Below are 19,080 nucleotides of genomic sequence, written 5' to 3' on the forward strand. Positions count from 1 at the left end.
CTAATGTTCTCAGTTAAACAGTAACAATAAAGTAGAGAGCCCTGAAGGGAGACACTCATGTCTTCCTCTGACCCCCCACCTGTGCACTCATATGCCTGCACCCACACATACATCACATGCATGCACACAGGAAGAGAAGGATCAAGCCCACCAGTAACCAAAAGTCAGATATTTCTCAGTGGCAGTATTTGGAAAAGCCCGCTGAACATGAGTCACTTTGGAAAGCTGCCATGGACTGAAAATACAGATTTAGTAACTAAGAAATCACTTCTTTTCCGTTTTAATTAGAACAAGCAAAGCAAGCACATGGATAAGAGGACCGTGCCTAACCTCTAAAAGAGGCAGATTATTGGAGAGAAAAGAGGGCTCCACTAACGAATATTGACGGGCAGCCCCAGGTATGAGCCCGGATCGAAAGGATAGTTGGTAGTGTTGATCAGAGCACATGACCCCATTTGACTGCTGAGTCAGCTTCCGTCCGTTATTGCCTTAGATGCATGACGTTTGCTCACAGCACACAGCTCCCACATGTGTCAGAAAGCATGTGATCTAATTCCCTGTGTGTACTGACAATCCCAGGTAACCCCGAGGAAGGCTGCATGCACCTCGTTCTAAATCGGTGACATTTCTTTGATAAGGAGAAGCATCATAACTTTACCAAGCATTTATCCCCAATTCCCTTTGAGCACAAACCTATCTCACACCACTCCTTTGAAAATCTTATTTCCAACTCAGGTTGGTAGCAAACTAAAACCCAGCACTCAGGAGGCAGAAGCAGTCAGATCTCTGTGTTCAGTTCCTGCCTGGTTTACATAGTTAGTTCCAAGCCAGCCAGGACTATGATAATGAGACCCCGATTTTCATTATTATTATTATTATTATTATTATTATTATTATTATTATTATTATTTATTGATTTCTTAAGTTAAACTCACAGCGTGCTAGTTGAACGCTCTGCTCAGCTGAAACCCCCAGCCCTTAATTTTACTTTTTTTTTTTTTTTTTTTTGAGACAGTCTCACAGGCTTTTCTAGGCAGGCTTTAAACTTGTGAATTTTTTCCCCCCACATTCATTTAAAAATTTTTTTCAGGACAATAGACCCATAAACATCACGTGGTTCAAGTAGCACGTGACCTGCCCATACACGTTTACCTTAGGCCAGGTGTCAATCGGGGCAGCAGCCATCTCAATAGTTCGGCATTTTTCCGGGCTAAAAGCTTTCAACATTCTTCAGTTGAAAAGTCTCAAGACCAAGTATCTTAAGGTTTACTTGTTCAGTGACCACTGATATTTTATTACACCACGTTAATTCTTTCTCTTCATTACTGGTATGTCTGCTTTTTTTCCCCTACTAATTTAAAGTTTGAATCAGCCCTTCCCCTCCCTCCAAGATAGTACCGGCTGCTCGGAGCAATACTGCCTGCTCTAGTTCAAAGATTTCTTTTCTGGTTTCCTTTAGTTTCCTCCAATCTGAGGGCAGCTTCGGCTGTCTCTGGGCTGATGTCAGCGGTGCTGGCACGTACTTGCTCTGAGAGTTTTTCGTAGAAGCGAGTTACAGGGCAGTCCTCAGACCCAGGTGACCTGGTGGGTACTCACTGTGCGGGCAGAAGAGGCCAGCCCGGCTCTTCCTAGGACTTCCTGCCAGCGGCGGCGGCGTCTGGGAAGGAGACCAGAGTCCCCTCCCAGGCAGAGGCTGGGGACACCCTCCCAGTGGAGGGCTGGAGCTCAGTCAGGTGACCAAGGAGTTGTCAGGCTCTCTGTCAATCAGCAAGTTAACCAGAGAGGTTCTTTGCTCTTAAAGAAGAGATATGTCAGGGAGTAGCAAGTCACCTACTCTTAAACATCACACCTTTATCTGTGTGGTTTGTGGATAAGCCAAAAACAGAGGCATTATAAAAAAATGACTAAGTTACCCCAATCTGTTCTTCCTTGTTAGGCAAATGCTCTACTAGTTGTACCTCCTCCCTCTTTTTTTCCTTTTTAAACTCCGAGACAGCTTCTCACAAGGTTGCCTAGACTGGCTTGCACTTACTCCACAGCCCAAGTGGACTTTAAGCTTGTGATCCTCCAGATTCAGCCTCCCGTGGAGCTGGGATCATGGGCCTGGACAAAGGCATCTAAACCACTAATGTGTGTGTGCAAATGTCGTGTGTACTAACTGCCCTGTAGGACTGTCACCTTTGCAGCTTGCTGGCACATTGCAATGGCCAAGGAAAGTGGCTTTATACAAACCACAGGCTGGAGTAGCTAAAGTAAAGCTTGGCCCAGGAGTCAATTTCTTTGAAAATGTCCTCCAGGAAACTGGAGTGGGAAAGCAGGCTGTGAGTCATATTTTAGATCAAGACTTCTCCCACCTCATCAGTTATAGGAACCATCAGGGCGATGAGTTAGAGTGCAGACTCCTGATACCCGGTAGAGATTCTGAGAAAAAAAAAAGCAGCCACTAGTGTACAATGTAGATTTGCCTGCATTGGACCCTCTTCAGCAGCTGAGAATGTGTGTGTGTGTGTGTGTGTGTGTGTGTGTGTGTGTGTGTGTGAGAGAGAGAGAGAGAGAGAGAGAGAGAGAGAGAGAGAGAGAGAGAGAGAGAGATTGAGAGAGCTCTCCTAGACAGCAGTGCTGGTACTGGTGCAGCAGAGGGCACAGACATGGACTTGAAGATGAGGAAGTGCTAGGTTCCGCCCTAGTCTAAGTTTAAAGCAGGCCTCTTGGGGTGGCATTGAGCTGACGCCATCCACTAATGGGTCACATGAGGTTCACAGGAAAGAGAAGCAAAGTGGAGACGTTAAAGATAAGGTTTCTGGAAAGGAAGCCTTGCTTCCAACGCGACATGCATCAGACATCCACACTGGGAGGCAGAGCATTAATGAATGAAAGAAGCTAAGCATCTTCTTAAGTGAAGTGATTAATTTAGCAACTGAGAATATTGAGAAACAACTCTCTGTTTATGGGCATACAGACTGTAGGCAGAGATTGCTTATTGAGTTCAGTTTTATGTACTTTACTATTAATTAATTTCTTTAAGTTTTCACATTAAATTGAGGGGTTTTAGCAACCTTACATCAAGCAAGTCTATCAGCACCATTGTTTCCCAAAAGTATACACTCGATACATGTATGTTACATTTTGGTAAACCCACATACTAGTTAGTTCAGTGGTTTGCATTGTTATTACCATAGCTGCTATGGTGACCAGCCATCTTTCATGTCACTTTTTTAACTGTTTTGGGGTACCATAAGGAAGACAAAGCTTTCTCCTCCTAGTGTTAGAGATGGAACCCAGGACCTTAGCACACAGTAAGCAAATGCTTCTCACTGAGCTATGTCTCCAGTCCTTTGCCATCTTTATGTATTCTGGATATGAACTTTCAAATAAAAAGTTGGTAAATGTCATCTCCGGTTTTGTAGGTTGTCTACACCTGTTGTTCTTTGCTGTGCAGAACTTCTCAATTTGGTAAAATCTTATCTGTCAGTTCTTGCTATCCTTTCCTGAGTTTGGGTGTACCTATTCAGAAAATCATTGCCTGCAACCAGTGTTTGGAAATGTTGTCCCTATAATATTTTTCTAGTGATTTCAGAGTATGAGGTTTTACATTTAGGTATTTGGTCCATTTCATGTTTACATATCTATTTATCTATCAATCATCTATCATCTCTCTGTGTGCATGTGTGTGTGCATGTGCATATGACTTATGAACAACTATTGGCAAGTTGATGCGGCAAAAGAAACTCTTCCAAGCTGTTGGTGGGAATGTAAACTAGTTCTCCTCTGTGTACAACAGTATGGAGGCTCAGAAAAAAAAAGACAGCATAAAAAACAGGACTTTGATCTTAGCTCCCTGGTACAATGCTTACGTAGCATGCTCAAGTCCCCGGGATACATCATGAGCACCAAGGAACAAGGAAATAACAACAAAAACTGAATCGGATCAAGCTACCCCACTTCTTCTGGGTACAAATCCGAAGAAAATGAGGTGAGCACACTGAAGACAAGCCTGTGTGCTCAAGTTTATTGCAGGACTCCAAACTGGTAATGAAAGTGAGGTGTATACACGCACAGACTCATTGGTAAAGGAGGATGAAGTCCTGCTGTTTGCAGCGCAATGGATGGAGCTGGAGGATATTCCATTAAGTGAAACAAGCTAGACGACAAGCACCGAATGCTCTCACTCACATGGAGACTGAGAAGTGTTGTCTCTCTAGTACAACAGTGATTTCAGGGACTGGGAAGGGTACGGGGGAAGGTGGATTTGATTGGTGCATATTGTGTGCATGTATAGACATAGGTGGAGCCTCCTAAAGAGGTTCAATCAATACATGTCAATACTTGTATTAATGCAGGTACAATCAATACACGTTAACGAAAACAAATATAGGAAGTGCTACTCCAGTCAATGAACCAACGACGCAATGAAAGAGCCTTACTGCTAACACGGAGAAATTTTAGCTGTTTAGATACACAATCAAGGTGGCCACAACATTCCCTCACAGTGAAGACTGCTTCAGAGAGAAGCTCCAGCTCTCTTCAATTAAGGAAGACCTTGAGAAGAAGATAGGAAAAGAAGATGAAAAGAAACATTTTATGGTAACCAAGGTTGGTGCATAAAATGAAGACATGGTTTCCATAACAACAAGCAAGGCAAAACAGCAGGTGCTGATGCCAAAGCTGCAGTAAGTTACCCAGAAGGCCTTGCAAAGATAAACAAAGGATCATTGTGTCACACAATGGATTTTCAGTGGAGAGGAAGCAATCTTCTCTTGGAGGAAGATGCCATCTAGGGTTGTTACAGTCAACACCTGGCTTCAAAGGTCTAGGGAAGAGGCTGGCTAATGCTGCTGGTGATTTTAGTGAAACCAATATCCACTTATTAGGAAGGGAGCTAAATCTATCTGGCCTGTGCTCCAAGAATGGAACAACAAAGTCTGGGTGTTGGCAATCAGTTTGCCATGTGATTTACTGAATATTCTAAGCTCTTAGTAGTGATAGGGAAGAAAAAAACTACACTTAAAATACCCAGGCACCCTCTTGGAAATGAATACGATGCCTGCTAACACAGCATCTATACTGTGGTCAAGGAATAATTTTGAGTTTTAGGTCTCATTATTTAAGGAATAGATTTCATAGTGCTGTAGTTGCCGTAGGTAGTATTTTTTCTTATGAAACATAAGTTGAAAAACTTTTAGAAGGCCTTCACCATTTTGGTTGATACAAAGGCCAATTGTGATTTGTGGGGAAATGTCAAAATATCAACATGAACAGAAATTTGAAAGAAATTGATTCCAGCCTTTGGGGGAGAACAGTTAGGGTCTTGGGACTTTGGTGGAAGAGGGAAATGCATGGGACAGAAGCAGTGAGAGAATTATAATAGAGGTGGGGTCTGAAGATGCCACCAGGGGGAGAGGAAAGGAGAATCTTGTGTGGGGGATTCGACAGCGAGACTCAGAGGAAGTCAGATGTACAATGCTGAGGAGAGGTAACCAACTACATGACAGAATGTAGATTAATATAAACGAGTTAATTTAAGTTTTAAGAGCTAGTTGGGAACAAGCCTAAGCTAAGGCCAAGCTTTCATACTTAATAAGAAGTCTCCATGTCATTATTAGGGAGCTGGCAGTCCAAAGTCTGACTACAGGGGATGCTACAGAAGTCTTTACTGGGGCTCTGCTGAGTCTCAAGGGGGAACATATTTCAATGGCCTGGGTGGAGACCTAACATTCCAAGATAACGAAAACATGAGAGTTAATCCAGCTGGGCTGGTCAGTCACCAGGCTCAGAGACAACACCTGAGAAAGGCTGATTTACTTTAAGGAATGTTGAAGAGATGGGAAGAATAATTATTGCTTTATTGAGATAATATGCCTTTCTCACACCTCTGGTGTGGTCTTTATAGAGTGGCCCTCCATGAGGCTTAGTTACCTTTTTGCCTTTTTGAATCTGGTCTCAGAAAGCTGTAACTTTTCCTTTCTATCCTTTTCTGTCTCTTTCTTTAGGATTTTGGACAAAGAATACATATGCTTTCCATGGTATTTTGGGCTTTTCCCCTCTATTTCTCAGAAGCCACCCTCCATCATCCACAATGTGACTGCCTTCAAATGGCTGGGTTTCCTCTGCTCCATCTTCCTCCTCTGGGTCCACTTTGGAGCTTGCTTGTCCCAGGCCTTTTTTTTTAAACTCCTTCTTCGAGAGTGTTCTTCTGAGTCGATGAGTAAATTTTATTGATAAGCCTGAGAACCCAAAAGAGTGACCCACAAATTCCTTGTTAACATATGGCACACTGGTAAGACTCTTTAGACTTTCCATTTACATCTCCAAACCTCCTTACCACTAAGGAGCAATAGTCCTGCTTGCTCTCTCTCTCTTCTCTCTCTCTTTCTCCCTCTCTCTCCTTCTCTCTCTCCTCCCACTCTGACTCCCCCTTCACTCTCTCCTCCTCTGTCTGTCTGTCTATCTGTCTCTCTCTCTCTCTCTCTCTGTCTCTCTCTGTCTCACATGCACACACACTTACATGTAGACTCTGCATATGAGAGAAGACACTTGAATGTTCTTTGTTTTCCTATCACCCTCTCTTGTTCTCTCTTCTCCCAGCCTCTTAAACCTCATCCTCATCCTCATCCCACATCCTTCCCCTTTTGCTTTCATGGACATGTACATTCCTGTTTAAATCTGGATTCTGCACATCAGAGAAAACAGGGTCTTTCTGAGTCTGGATTATATCATTTTACATTATGGTTTCCAGTTCATCCATTTCCTTATAAATAAAATTAGAAAAGTTATTTAATCTTAAGCATCTGCTTTTCTTCGTCTTTTTATGTGGTCAAAGTTACAAACTGTATAAAACACTAGGATTTGTAGTTTGTGTGTTTGCTGTGCCACTCGAAGGGCTTGGCAGTCTTCTCTTCATTTATGACAAGAACAATATGGCGCAAACTGAAAACCAACGCTCTTCTTTAGAGAAGAGAATTGAGATCACAGCTTGAACTTCTTGCCTGACAACTGAAGAGCTCAGTGAATACCCAGAATCACATCTCTTCAGAGGAGGAAGAGTCTTCAGAGCCAGTGACAGGCTGGGAGGTGAATGATGAGTCTCTAGCAAATTGGTACAAGGGTCCACTGACTATACCTGGGAACTCTGGGTGAGTGGAGTAGTGCTAGGGGGCACCCGCAGGTGGGTGAGTTTTACTTTTATAAACCTCATTGGGTTTTCAAGGTGAGGATTGGAGATATTTTTTTCAGCGAAGAAATGAAGATTTTTCCTAAGACAAACAAAACCTTTTAAAACTTTTGGTAGACCAGTGTTGGAAGAAATATTAAAATTCTCCAGAGAGAAGAAATATGATATAGATCAGAAACTCAGACTTCCATGAAGGAAAAGCTTCAGAAAGGGTATAAAGGTGCAGCTAAATCTTTTAATTTCAATAATGATGGTTATTTGTGAATGTCAGACTCCAAGGGGCAGGAGGGAGCTTCGGAAACGATCTATAAGACAGAGCTTGACCTGCCTGGGAAGCGTAATAGGTTGCTTTTTAATTTTCTTTGTATAATTCTGAATTGAACTTGTGGCCTTATTGAGCTGCATCCCAGCCCTAAATTCTCACCATATAGCTCATGTTGGGTGTCATAATCCTAATCATCCTCTGGCGATCTCCTGAGTGCTAGCATTGTGGGTGTGTGTCACCACACAGGGCACTGTGCTACAGCTGAAAACACTCCGCTGATTCTGTTAAATTATGCAGTCATGGTATTATTTAATAGTAGACTAAAAGTAGTTGAAAACATCTATTGGGAGATTAAAAAAAAACACCCAAATAATTAGAGCAATCCCTACGAAGTTTTCCAAAAGATGTGTATTGATATAGTAAGAAAAGGGAGAAAATGGAATCTTACAAGTGTAGAATTAAAACTAGAGAAGGCAGAAAAAAAGAGGGATCAATGAGAAGCAAAGAGTAACAAAGACTAAAATTCAGGACCTAAGTATATGTTGTTGATGAAAAACTCACCTTAATGTTGTTAATAAGTATACCGATTTAGAAAGACGGACAAAGATCCAGAGGAAGCTGGAGTACCAATTTTATCTTCAAAGGAGAGCAGACCAGGGGATTACCAGAGATAAAGAGGAGCATTGTGTAATGTTGAAGAAGCCAGTTTTACAGTAAAACACAAGGAGCCTGCCTATGAGCCTCACAGCAGTGTCCAAGCACGTGAGGCAAACAGGAGTAAATTGTAGTGAGGGAGATTAATTAGGTCTTCACCACTCTACTGGAATAGACAGATACAGATAAGAATCCAGGAAGGACACAGCTAAACTGGACCCAGTTTAGTAGTTACATGATATTTCATCCAAAAACAACAGAATCTTTTTGCTTCCCAAGCTCACTTGGACCGGCAAGTTAAATTGACTATATCTTGTACAACATACAAGGTAAAGATTAACTCTAAGGTACAATTTATGCTTTTATTTCTTCAGAATAATGTGTCAGTGCTGCATAACTTTCAACACATTTCATACACAGAGGCACAGTGCTAAGGCAGCTGGAGAAGAGGGCTGAATGGGAACTTTGCGCTCTCTGCTCAGTTTTCCATGTGGACTCTCTGAACGCTTGCTTGCCGGCAGGACTTCTTGCAGTATGCGAGTGTGGGAGGTTTTTTGTTTTGTTTTGTTTTTGTTTTTGTTTTTAAATCTCAGCTATTTACTTATGTCCTCTATTTTCTGAATGATTTCAAACTGAGTGATTCTGCTTTCCGCTTGGAGGATTTCCATATATAATGAGAAATTAAGAATGGTGTGGAGGCAGAGCCAAATCTGCTGATCTTGTTGCATTATGTAACCATGCTTTTTCGTGCTTTAAAAGAAGTTAAATCCTTAGCTTGTTTTCTTTCTCTGCCCCCTCTCTTCTTTCCTTCCCTCCCCCACCAGCTTCAACAGCATCCTGTCAAATTTTTCCTGAAAGACTTAAAAGAAGAGAGAGAAGGCTGTAGCCACTGACTTCTAAAGCAACTGAGGCCATGATCCACACTCCACCATTCAAGCTCATTTCCCTTCACTAGGTTCTCTGGAGTGGACAATTTTCTTCCTTCCCTCCTTCCTTCCTTCCTTCCTTCCTTCCTTCCTTCCTTCCTTCCTTCCTTCCTTCCTTCCTTCCTTTTTGGTTTTTTGAGACAGGGTTTCTCTGTATAGCTCTGGCTGTCCTGGAACTCACTTTATTGGCCTCGAACTCACAGAGATCTGCCTGCCTCTGCCGCCCGAGTGCTAGAATAAAAGGCGTACATCACCATTGCCTGGCACGAGTGAACGATTTCCAGGCTGACGTTGCTGTCTGGGTTCCAGAGGCACAGTTTACTATCTTTGAAACTGAAGTAACCTGTGGTTCTTCAGGGCAGGAAGCATAATCACCCCACAACAGTGACTAGTTGCTTTCCCTGGATGTCTGGCTAATCAGTAGATCTTCTCTGTAAGGCTTCACCCCCCCCCCCTTTTTTTTTCTTTACACAGGGATCAGAGCGTCACTCTTCCCCTCATCACACGATGGCTGATGGCACATGTGTGTTGGATCTTGCACTCAGGTATAACATTTCTTCTTGAAGAATATAGAGCATTTCCCCACATTGCATTTGACCTGCATTTGGATCCTTGTTGGTCCAGAGGCCATGAGAAGGTGACACCTTGATATTTGGAAAAACTGAGAAACCTGCCTTAGGCCAGGGCTCCAAATGCACCTAAGTGAAGGGAGCGGGCAGAGGCACATCTGCCTTCCTTGAAGGGTCAGATTGTCGGGCATGTGCGTGGGTTTTCTGAGTGTCCCCTGAATTGTTTGTTCCATGTCAGTAACTTGAACAGGAAAACTGAACAGGGAGATGTGCCAGGTCTCTGCATGTGGCTCTGCCACCACCCACCTACCTAGGCCTGACTCTCTTATTATCCGCCTTCTAGACGGGGGAAGGAGCTGCTCCCTAGCACCGCCACTGAGGTCTATTATTCCTCACTGTGAATTGATAGTTTGCTAACACAACCTTGTCACCTTATTGACATGTCTGGAATGGGTTATTTCAAGCCACTAATCAAAAATCAACTAATTTTATCATCTTCAATATACTCTTTTCAAGAAGAGTTTATCATAAAATCGAAACAATTAACATTTTCAAGAACAATGTATATCAGGAAGAATATGATTGAAAATTGATGGTGCTGTGTTGAAATAAATGTTTCTGCCCTTCCTAGGACATATTTCCCATATGAAATGTTTTACAATAAAGGTTACCTCAATAAAGAATAAAACTATTACCTTTACTAACTTTTTAAAACAGTGTTCACCAAGAATTAAAGCTGTATCCCTCACAGTGTTAACAGTTCTAGAAATAAACCAAGTATACTTTTAACCACTTACTTTGAGATTAAGAAAGTATTAATACTACTTACTTATACGTTTCTAAACTTTTCTTTTTTAAAATTTAAATTATATGTGTGTGTGATGGTGGTGGTGGTGTGATTATTTATATATCAGTACAGGCGCCCACTGAGGCCCGAGGAGTGGAGCCTCCGGAGCTGGGGTTACAGGCAGCTGTGTTGATGAGTGTGGACTGCTTTAGGGATAGAACCCAGAGCCTTGGGCATGTTGGCAAACATTCTGCCACTGAGCTCCTTCTCATTCCTACCCCTTGTTCATTATTTTTGTCTGAAGCTTAGGCTGGTCCCAGACTCATGATCCTTTCGCCTCAGCTTTCAAAGTAGTAAGATCACAGGCCGTGGATCTATGTGTACCTGGGGGCTCCTGTGTTCTAAATATGTGTTCATTTGAGAAATTTCTGTGAAGTAACCGCTATAAACCAGGCATGGTTCAGGACATTGGGAATAAATTAAAAAACAAACAAACAACAACTCTGTATCAATTTAGCTTACAGTCAAATAAGAGACACCAGATAATGAATGATATCTATGGTATGTTAACCAGCGATAAGGGGAAAAAGAGATAGGGGAGGAGTGGCCTCTAAAGAGGCCCAGAGGCCACCTGAGGAATGGCAGGGTGTGGCTGCAGCTGAAGCTGTGGTAGTCATGAGGAGAGAAGAGTTGTGGAAAACAAGGCTAGAAAGGCCGAGGGGCTGGGCAGGGGGAGGGGCCTGCTGGACCGCTGAAAAGATTGGCTATTCTGAGAAAAATGGAGTGCCTAGAATATTTCAATCACAGGACATATGAAAGTCATCTTTTACAGACACCCCAAGTGTATAACATTAAAAAAATACGAAAGCTTTGCTGTCTTCCACAGTCTTTGAGGGTCTCGATGTTGGGGTTCGGGCATAAGTCTCCGAGGTGTGGTTGGGGTTGGAGATGGTGGCTTACTTGCATCCCTATGGGCTGCTCTAATGCTGGCTGGAGACCTCAGTTCCTCTTCACATGGGCTGCTGGAATAGTCTGACACGGTGCTGGCTTTGCACAGACTGACAGGTGTAGGGAATTGAGCGTGTCCATTGTCCTTTGTGACCTAGCCTCTGAAGTCACATGCTGGCACTCTTCAGTGCTCTCTTGTTCATCACACTGTTTATCTCTAGTTCAGAGCGGTCAGGACAGACCACAGGGTGGCGGGGACACCGAGAGGACAGCATCACCGAGGGCAGTTTGGAGGCTGGCTGGCACCCAGGAGAAAGAAGGAGGAGACTTATGGGACCAGTGTTCCTACACAGACACACATGGAGCTAACCCAGTGCAGAAGTCTAGGAAACCGCGTTGTCAGGGACCCCGATGCACTGGTAACAACGCACAGTGCAGTGATGGGAAGGCAGGGGGATGGCAGGAGGTTGTGGTGGAAGAACTCGTGCACACATTCTCCAGGCCTTTCCTGCCTCTCAGTGAAGCAGGAAACATGGTTGTAGATCAAGAGTCAGGACCACTAAGGAGATGGGCCTTTACACGTGGTTTGAGCATCCCACTGTATTGTCTTGCAGGTGACTCAGTGCTTATTGTCACCAATCTTGCTTAGTTACATCTTTTTTTTTTTTTTTTTTGAGTGTTGCTTTGGAGTCTTTCCTGGAACTCACTCTGTAGATCAGGCTGGCCTTGAACTCACAGAGATCCGCCTGCCTCTGCCTTCCCAGTGCTGGGATTAAAGGAGTGCGCCACTACCGCCTGGTGCTTCGTTACATCTTAAAGGAGAGAAAATTGAACCATCATCTTTTGGACTACTGTTCTAAGAGGCACAGCCCCCGAGTTTTGATTAAGTGAAAAAAAAGTGTGTGTGTGTACACTATGATAAAGTATTTATATGATATATATTATGATAAGCAGTTATTTTTCTAGCTTCATGGGCTTGCTATATGATGGTATGGAAACTTCTAGACCATTCTTTGGTTTGCAGTTAGATTACTTTATTATTTCTGCATATGGAAGAGAACAAGATGAAGATAATTATGAGTGTTCAAAAGAAGCAATTATAAGCAGATCGGGCTGTGGCAATGGCTCGGTAGGATAAGCCCTCACTGTGCAAGTGTGAGGACCAGGGTTCGGATCTTTAGCATTCATGTAGAAGTTGCTGTGGTGGCTGCCTGCACCTGGGAAGCAGAGACGGGATCCCTGGGGAAGCCAGCCCAAATTGGCAAGCTCAGTGAGAGATCCTCCATAAACAAGGTGGAGAGTGACCTCGAATGACTCTGCCATGAACTTTGCGCTTCCCCAAGCGCAGGCACACAAGTACATGCCCATCTGTACAAACACACCCACCCACCCACAGATATGTAAATACACACACACACACACATACACACAAACCAAGTCTTGTCCTTGCCCAATCAACCCAAGACTAGCCAGAACACAAGCATTGAGTGACTGAGTTAGGTTAACTGACTCACTGCAGTGTGAGGGAAGGGGGCAAGGAGAGCACTATCAGAGGAACCATTGGGTGTCTCTCTGGAGAAAAAGGCCAGGGGAGACCACCGAAAGGGTGTGGGTGCAATCCAATGAAGTGTTCTAGTGGTCTGGGAGTGAGTGGAAGCAGTCAACGTCATTTCTGGACAGTGAAGCAGACCTGTTTCCTTGGAAACTATGATGTCAAATGTGTTTACATACCACACCTTCCTCTGAAGCTCCCAGGTGGAGTAACAAATCAATGCTCTTCACTGTGTGGGGATTTTACTCTTCCGCACAAGATTCGGACTTTTCATTATTCCTGGAATAGTTCCATCAGCAACGTTCCTGAGCGTCCATGATGTTAGAGAATGAAGCTGCTCAGTAAGAAAGCTGTCATTTCAAAAACTGGATAGTTACATCTTAGCAGTTTAATGGCTGTAGTGTGCACTGGGAAGAAACAATACTTTCCAAGAAGTTTGTTGCTTGGTCCAAGAAATATTTTACCGTTTGGAACAATGTTACTGGCTTACTAGAACCTACTAGTGTTCAACATGTCAGGCATAAGTCACTGTCCTCTCCCGGGTCATCCAAGTGTCCTTTTTTTTGCTGTATGCTAGCCAAAGGTGGGAACAAAGCCTTTGTATGCAGAATGAGAGCATTTTGATTCTAGCATTCCGATTAGATAACCTCCTGAAGCATGTTTAGAAATTCTCACATCCAAGGTGTGCAGTCAGGGGGTCCTTAGTGGCGACTTGGTGCTCTTCCTAGCTCTAACTTGATCTACTAGCCCTACAGTTGTCTGGAGACCTACTGTTGCTGTAACGGGAATCTCCTAGCTCTAACTTGATCTACTAGCCCTACAGTTGTCTGGAGACCTACTGTTGCTGTAACGGGAATCTCCCACGAGGGGGTGCTCTTCCCACGTGTTCGTGGATGCAACGCCTGACAGGAGCCGCTGGCCTCGGGGATTCTGTTGGGACTAGGACATTGTTTTCCTGCTGCAGTTTGTTCACACTCTTAGAAATATGGCCTCATCTTCTGTGTCTTCTCTCTGGCAAGCAGTACTCAAAACTTACCAACGAAACCAAGTGACACACGGGGGGGGGGGGGGCGGAAAAAAAGACATTAACAAAAAAACAACTGACTGGGAAAAAAATGTGAGAAAACAGAAAAGAGATAAAAATTCTCAGAGGTCTGGCTTATTTTTGTTTCACACGCAGGTCGAATGACGCTTGACCTCAGCCCACAGGTCTTTTGTCAGGAATCAAACCTGCCTTAGATGTGAATAAAGAACTCCGTGATTTTCTAAGATGAGAACAGCCTGTTTAGTTAAATACCAGTCTTGAGACTGGAAACGGCCAACTGCTCATGTTCAAAAATGTAAAACGATGGAATTCAACCTAAAGTGGAATATAACACTGCAGAAGAAAACAGAATCCCCCAGTGACCTCACTTGTTGGCCTGCCCCTGTGTCCCCCAGAGCCAGTGAGGGGGGCAGTCAGGATGTGAGAGGGTGCATCCTTAATATGATGCAACAGGGGATCCGAGAGGGGTTGACACAGTGAGAAAGAGGAAAGGTGTCAATGGAAAAGCCCAGGAACAAAGTTGTCATTGCCTGTACTAACCAGGGATCAAAATGATGGAGTATCTTCTCCGCGCAAAGACTTTCCTCTGTGTTATCTTGTCCAGTTCCTAGACTGCTTTGCTAGTTACAGCCTGTGACTGATGTTATGGATGAGGGTCCTCGGCTCAAGGAGTAATTTACTCTATATTGCTAGTTCTTTTTTTAATATCAAAATATATAATGATATCACTTGATCCAGAGTTCCACAATAATAAACATTTTTAGGCCTGAATTATATTTAAACTAAAAATACCTTGATGATTGACATGTCTTGTTTCCTTAGTATTATTATTTTTTGGTTTATCTTTATAAAGCTTTTGAGATTATAGGATAATTACAACATTTCTTCCTTTCCTTTCTTACCTCCAAATCTTTTCAATACCCCTCCTCACTCTCCTTCAAATTCAGGACCTTTCTTCAGTGTTATTGCATGTGTGTGTGTGTGTGTGTGTGTGTGTGTGTGTGTGTGTGTATGTGTGTGTATATGTTGTGTGTGTATGTGTGGTGTATGTGTGCATGTGTGTGCGTATGCGTATACATACACATTACTTTTAACTATATCATGTTCAGTCTGTATAATGTTAATGTTAGTCTTAAGCTTTAGTTAAGTTCTTAGCTCTGATTCTGGTGACTGTGTTATTGACTCTTAACACATTTTTCAAAGTGTTTTGTGAGATTATGTGCCTTCTTTGGACCCTTACCTTGACACAAAGCATGTAGTGGAGTAAGGATTTGAAGCAGTGAACATTCAGAAGTTCCGCTCACCACTGCTGGTCAACTGTGACTTGTGGATTTGAATGCCCGAAATCTAAGTCTTTTCATTTGGCTCTGTCCCTGCTATTTCTCTAGTAAATGTCCCGTTTCATGCTGAACACATTGATGTCTCTCTTTAGGATCTCACCTGGGAGCTATTCTATTTCACAAACTGGTAACACCAGTAAGAAACAGTTTTAGAGTTGCCAAATAACTGGGGAGGGGGGCGCGCGAGCGAGCAAGCAGATACACTTGAGAAACAACTGGCTGTGCTTATTAGTGAAAACCAAACATTCATGCGGATGACAAATCCAACGTGAAAATAAAAACGCAGTTCCTTTGTCTAGAGTTCTTTCTCTCCACCTGTTGGCAAGAAGGACAATTGTACACTTAGACTGAAAGCTTTTTCTGATCTGTTGGCGTTCAAGGCTCAATAACCAAGCCGTGGGACTCGCCTTTCTCACTCACCCACCACTCCATGGAGCCTGACAAACCACCGGTGGAAGCTGTGTTTCCAGAGCCAGTAATAAATTCTCTGTGACCCTTCAGCAGTGTGGGCTGCCACTGATTTCTCCCTCTCCCCAGCTTTTCATTCACATGCCCAAAGATCACCACACTCTGCATTTCCCTTCAGTGCTCTGAAAGCTCCTTTAACAATCATCTGGGATGTTTTTACCTGTTATTCGTGACCTCTTAATCACGGGGTATGCAGATTGCTTTTCTGAAATCCAGCCCATAGTTTTAATGTCTATCTCAAATTTACCCATACCCATCCTACATACAATCTGATATAATTTTCAAATGTATTGTGTCTTTGTCTCTTGTGTAGCCTAGAGAACATTGGTCAGGAATGTTGACTTCTAAGGTCCTGTCTCCATGATTCTCAGCACTCCTCCATAGCCTTTGCATCAGCTTCTGCCTCCAGGTTTCTGCCCTGTTTCAGTTCCTGTCCTGACTTCCTTTGACGATGAAGAGTGATAAGGAAGTGTAAGCCAAATAAACCCGCTCCGCCCCAAGTTGCTTTTGGTCATGTTGTTTTTTTCACAGCAATAGTAACTGTAACTAAGACAGTTGTCAAGACAACCTGTTTCATCAAAATCAAATGCACGCATTGTCTTTTATGGACTTGAACAATAATTTCAATGGGTCACATTTCCTTTGATCCTCCACAGTATCTCAAATTCAGTATCTTTAAATACACCAGGTTTTGGTAGCACGTCTTGCTGTGTTCACCCATCTTCTAGGAACATAACATGGATAATTCTTAGCACTATTCTTAACGTGTAACTGAGTATCGTCACTTCTTACAGGAGCCCATGTCACTGGTCCCGTGTGATTGGTTTGAGGATATCAACTTGGCCCATGCTGAGCTAGTTATTTAAAAAATGTAGTTAAAGTGATCTATTTATTATGTTGTGAGAAGTGGGTCAATTACAGTCTTTCCTTAGACTGAACAGAATAAAGATAGTTAGTTCTTTTCTGATAAAAGATGAGAAGTGAAACTAAGGAGCTTGCCAGGTAGTGGTGGGGCATGCCTTAAATCCCAGTACTCGGGAGGCAGAGCCAGGTGGATCTCTGTGAGTTCGAGGCCAGCCTGGTCTACAAAGTGAGTTCCAGGAAAGGTGCAAAGCTACACAGAGAAACCCTGTCTTGAAAAAGAAAGAAAGAAGAGAGAAACTAAGGAGCTCTCTGCAGCCTCATTTCCAACTGGGGAGGGACAGACCCCTAGGAGACAGAAGCCAGAGGCACAAGTTACAAATGAAACAGAGGACCAGCCAGTGACAGCCCAGTCTCTGTGGCTAGTTTGTCCTCCGGCTACCATTCAGCAAACATCAGCTCAGAATTTGGTACTTTCTGTTTTGGGGACCCATTGATGACAACAGTATGAGGGAAAATTATTTCCCCTGCATGTATGTTTGTGTACCATGTGCATACCTGGTGCCCACGGAGGCCAGAGGAAGACACTAGATCCTCTGGAACAGACAATTTGAAGTTTCCATGTGGTTGCCGGGAATAGAACCTGGGTTCTCTGGAAGAGCAGCCAGTGGGTCTTAACTATGAGCCAGCTCTCCAGCCTCTCCCTTCTCGTCTCAACTTTTGAGTTAGTTTCCATCAGGTTTTCTGGGGCTAGGCTTTGTCTGGGGTGACTAGGAAGATGGCAGCAAGCTACTCCCATCCTTCTTCCTTCCCAAGGAAAAAGGCTCTCAAGAGAAGTATATTAACCTTAATGGAGAAATCCAATAACAGCTCTTGATTAGTGTGCTTACATCACATGACCTCTTGTAAGCCAACTAACTGCTCTGGCCAAAAGCATGGGCTGGTCTTGCCAGACCCAAATCATACGTTATTTCTCTGGCTTTGAGTATGTCATACATAGCTGTACCCAGACAGGGGAAGTAGGGAGGTACCATTACCATAGAGGGTATAGCACAACCTGAGAAGACCTACAGGACCTATCACCGTGTGCGACACCATTTTTTTCTTTTGGTTGTTGTTGTTGGTTGAATTCTTTCTTGGATTCTGAGCAGCAGTAAGTCATTTTCTGCCTAAGTCAGTTGTTTTCTCTCATTTCTAATCAAGAGTTCTGATGAACACACATTTTCCCTCCTATCATTACCTTCTTAGAGTCTTGTCTCCCTAAGTGGCACTATGGACTGACTCACTCTAGTTAGAAACTTCTCACTTCCTCCTCATACCCTCACATGCGAGCATTATTCTCAGTTTTGCCTCTTTTTCCCTTTCTGTGTCTAGTCAGATCTCTTCTGATGTCAGTTTCAACTTTAAAACATCCCTGTTGCTACACTCTTGGTTATGCTTTCATCAGCCTGTGCTCATATGTGTCCTTAATTAGTTTTAAATTTATTTATATTGTGGGTGTGTCTGCATGTGTGACACGCACATGGTGTGGTAGTTTGAATAAAAATGACCCCCATAGGCCCATAGGGAGTGGTACTATTAGAAGGTGTGGCCTTGTTGGTGGAAGTGTGTCTCAGTCTCTTCCTGCTTCCTGCAGATCAAGATGTAGAACTCTCAGCTCCTTCTCCAGTACCATGTCTGCCTGCATGCTACCATGCTTTCCCTCATGATGATAATGGACTAAACCTCTGATCTGTAAGCCAGGCTTAATTAAATGTTTCCCTTTATAAGAGTCACCATGGTCTCTTCACAGCAATAGAAATCCTAACTAAGACACTTGGTATATATGTGGAGGTCAGTAGACAACTTACGAGAGCCTATTCTTTCCATCTATCATGTAAATCCTAAGGATCGAACTAAGGCATTCAGACTTGGTGGCAAGCACCTTTCATCCATTTTCCATTATGCACCAGGCTTAAGAAGAGGGATGGCAAAGCTTTCCTCGGCATCGGAGTATGAGTGTTTACTGATGCAAAGACTAGCAACTGTGGCTTCCTCTTCCTGATATTTACAGCCTGGATGGCTAGACTACAAAGACCTCCAACAGAGACAAGCTAACCTCTCCTCATATGCAGCACCTAATAAAGGTGCTGAGGTTCCAGGTTGCTGGGGTAGTAGATGCCCTTCACCAGAGGTAGCATACCCCACCCGAACCCACCTTCTCTTACATGTATCTGTGCATCTGGTTTTCTTCATTCCTTTGGTGCCCCTACTCAGGGTTCCAGGACCCAAGCTTCCAGGATACAGCACATTAGGATGAGGTTAGTTTTCTCAGTGGTGGTGTGGGACTCTGAATGTTTACTGATGACATCAGGCTTGCCTCTGAGCACTCAGGTCTCAGCATCAGTTCTCATTTGTGAACCCTTTATGTAGTGCTGTGTGGTTGATATATTGTGCACCCCAATAAACTTAACTAAGGGTCAGAGAACAGAACAGACACTATATTAAACATAGC

The 19,080-nt window shown here is 43.3% G+C and overlaps 1 protein-coding gene across 2 annotated transcripts in view; it reads right to left on the minus strand.

Annotated features, from left to right (window-relative positions):
• Tmem144 (transmembrane protein 144) overlaps positions 1–11,437 on the minus strand; it is a 44,111-nt gene extending 32,674 nt beyond the window's left edge. For both annotated transcript variants that reach the window (XM_059265519.1, XM_059265520.1), the window contains exon 1: positions 11,333–11,437. The gene's annotated coding sequence lies outside the window, so the exon portion shown is untranslated. The remainder of the gene's footprint in view (positions 1–11,332) is intronic.
• Positions 11,438–19,080: the final 7,643 nt, after the last annotated feature.

The sequence above is a fragment of the Peromyscus eremicus genome, chromosome 6 (genome assembly GCF_949786415.1).
Source record: "Peromyscus eremicus chromosome 6, PerEre_H2_v1, whole genome shotgun sequence".
Classification (NCBI taxonomy): domain Eukaryota; kingdom Metazoa; phylum Chordata; class Mammalia; order Rodentia; family Cricetidae; genus Peromyscus; species Peromyscus eremicus.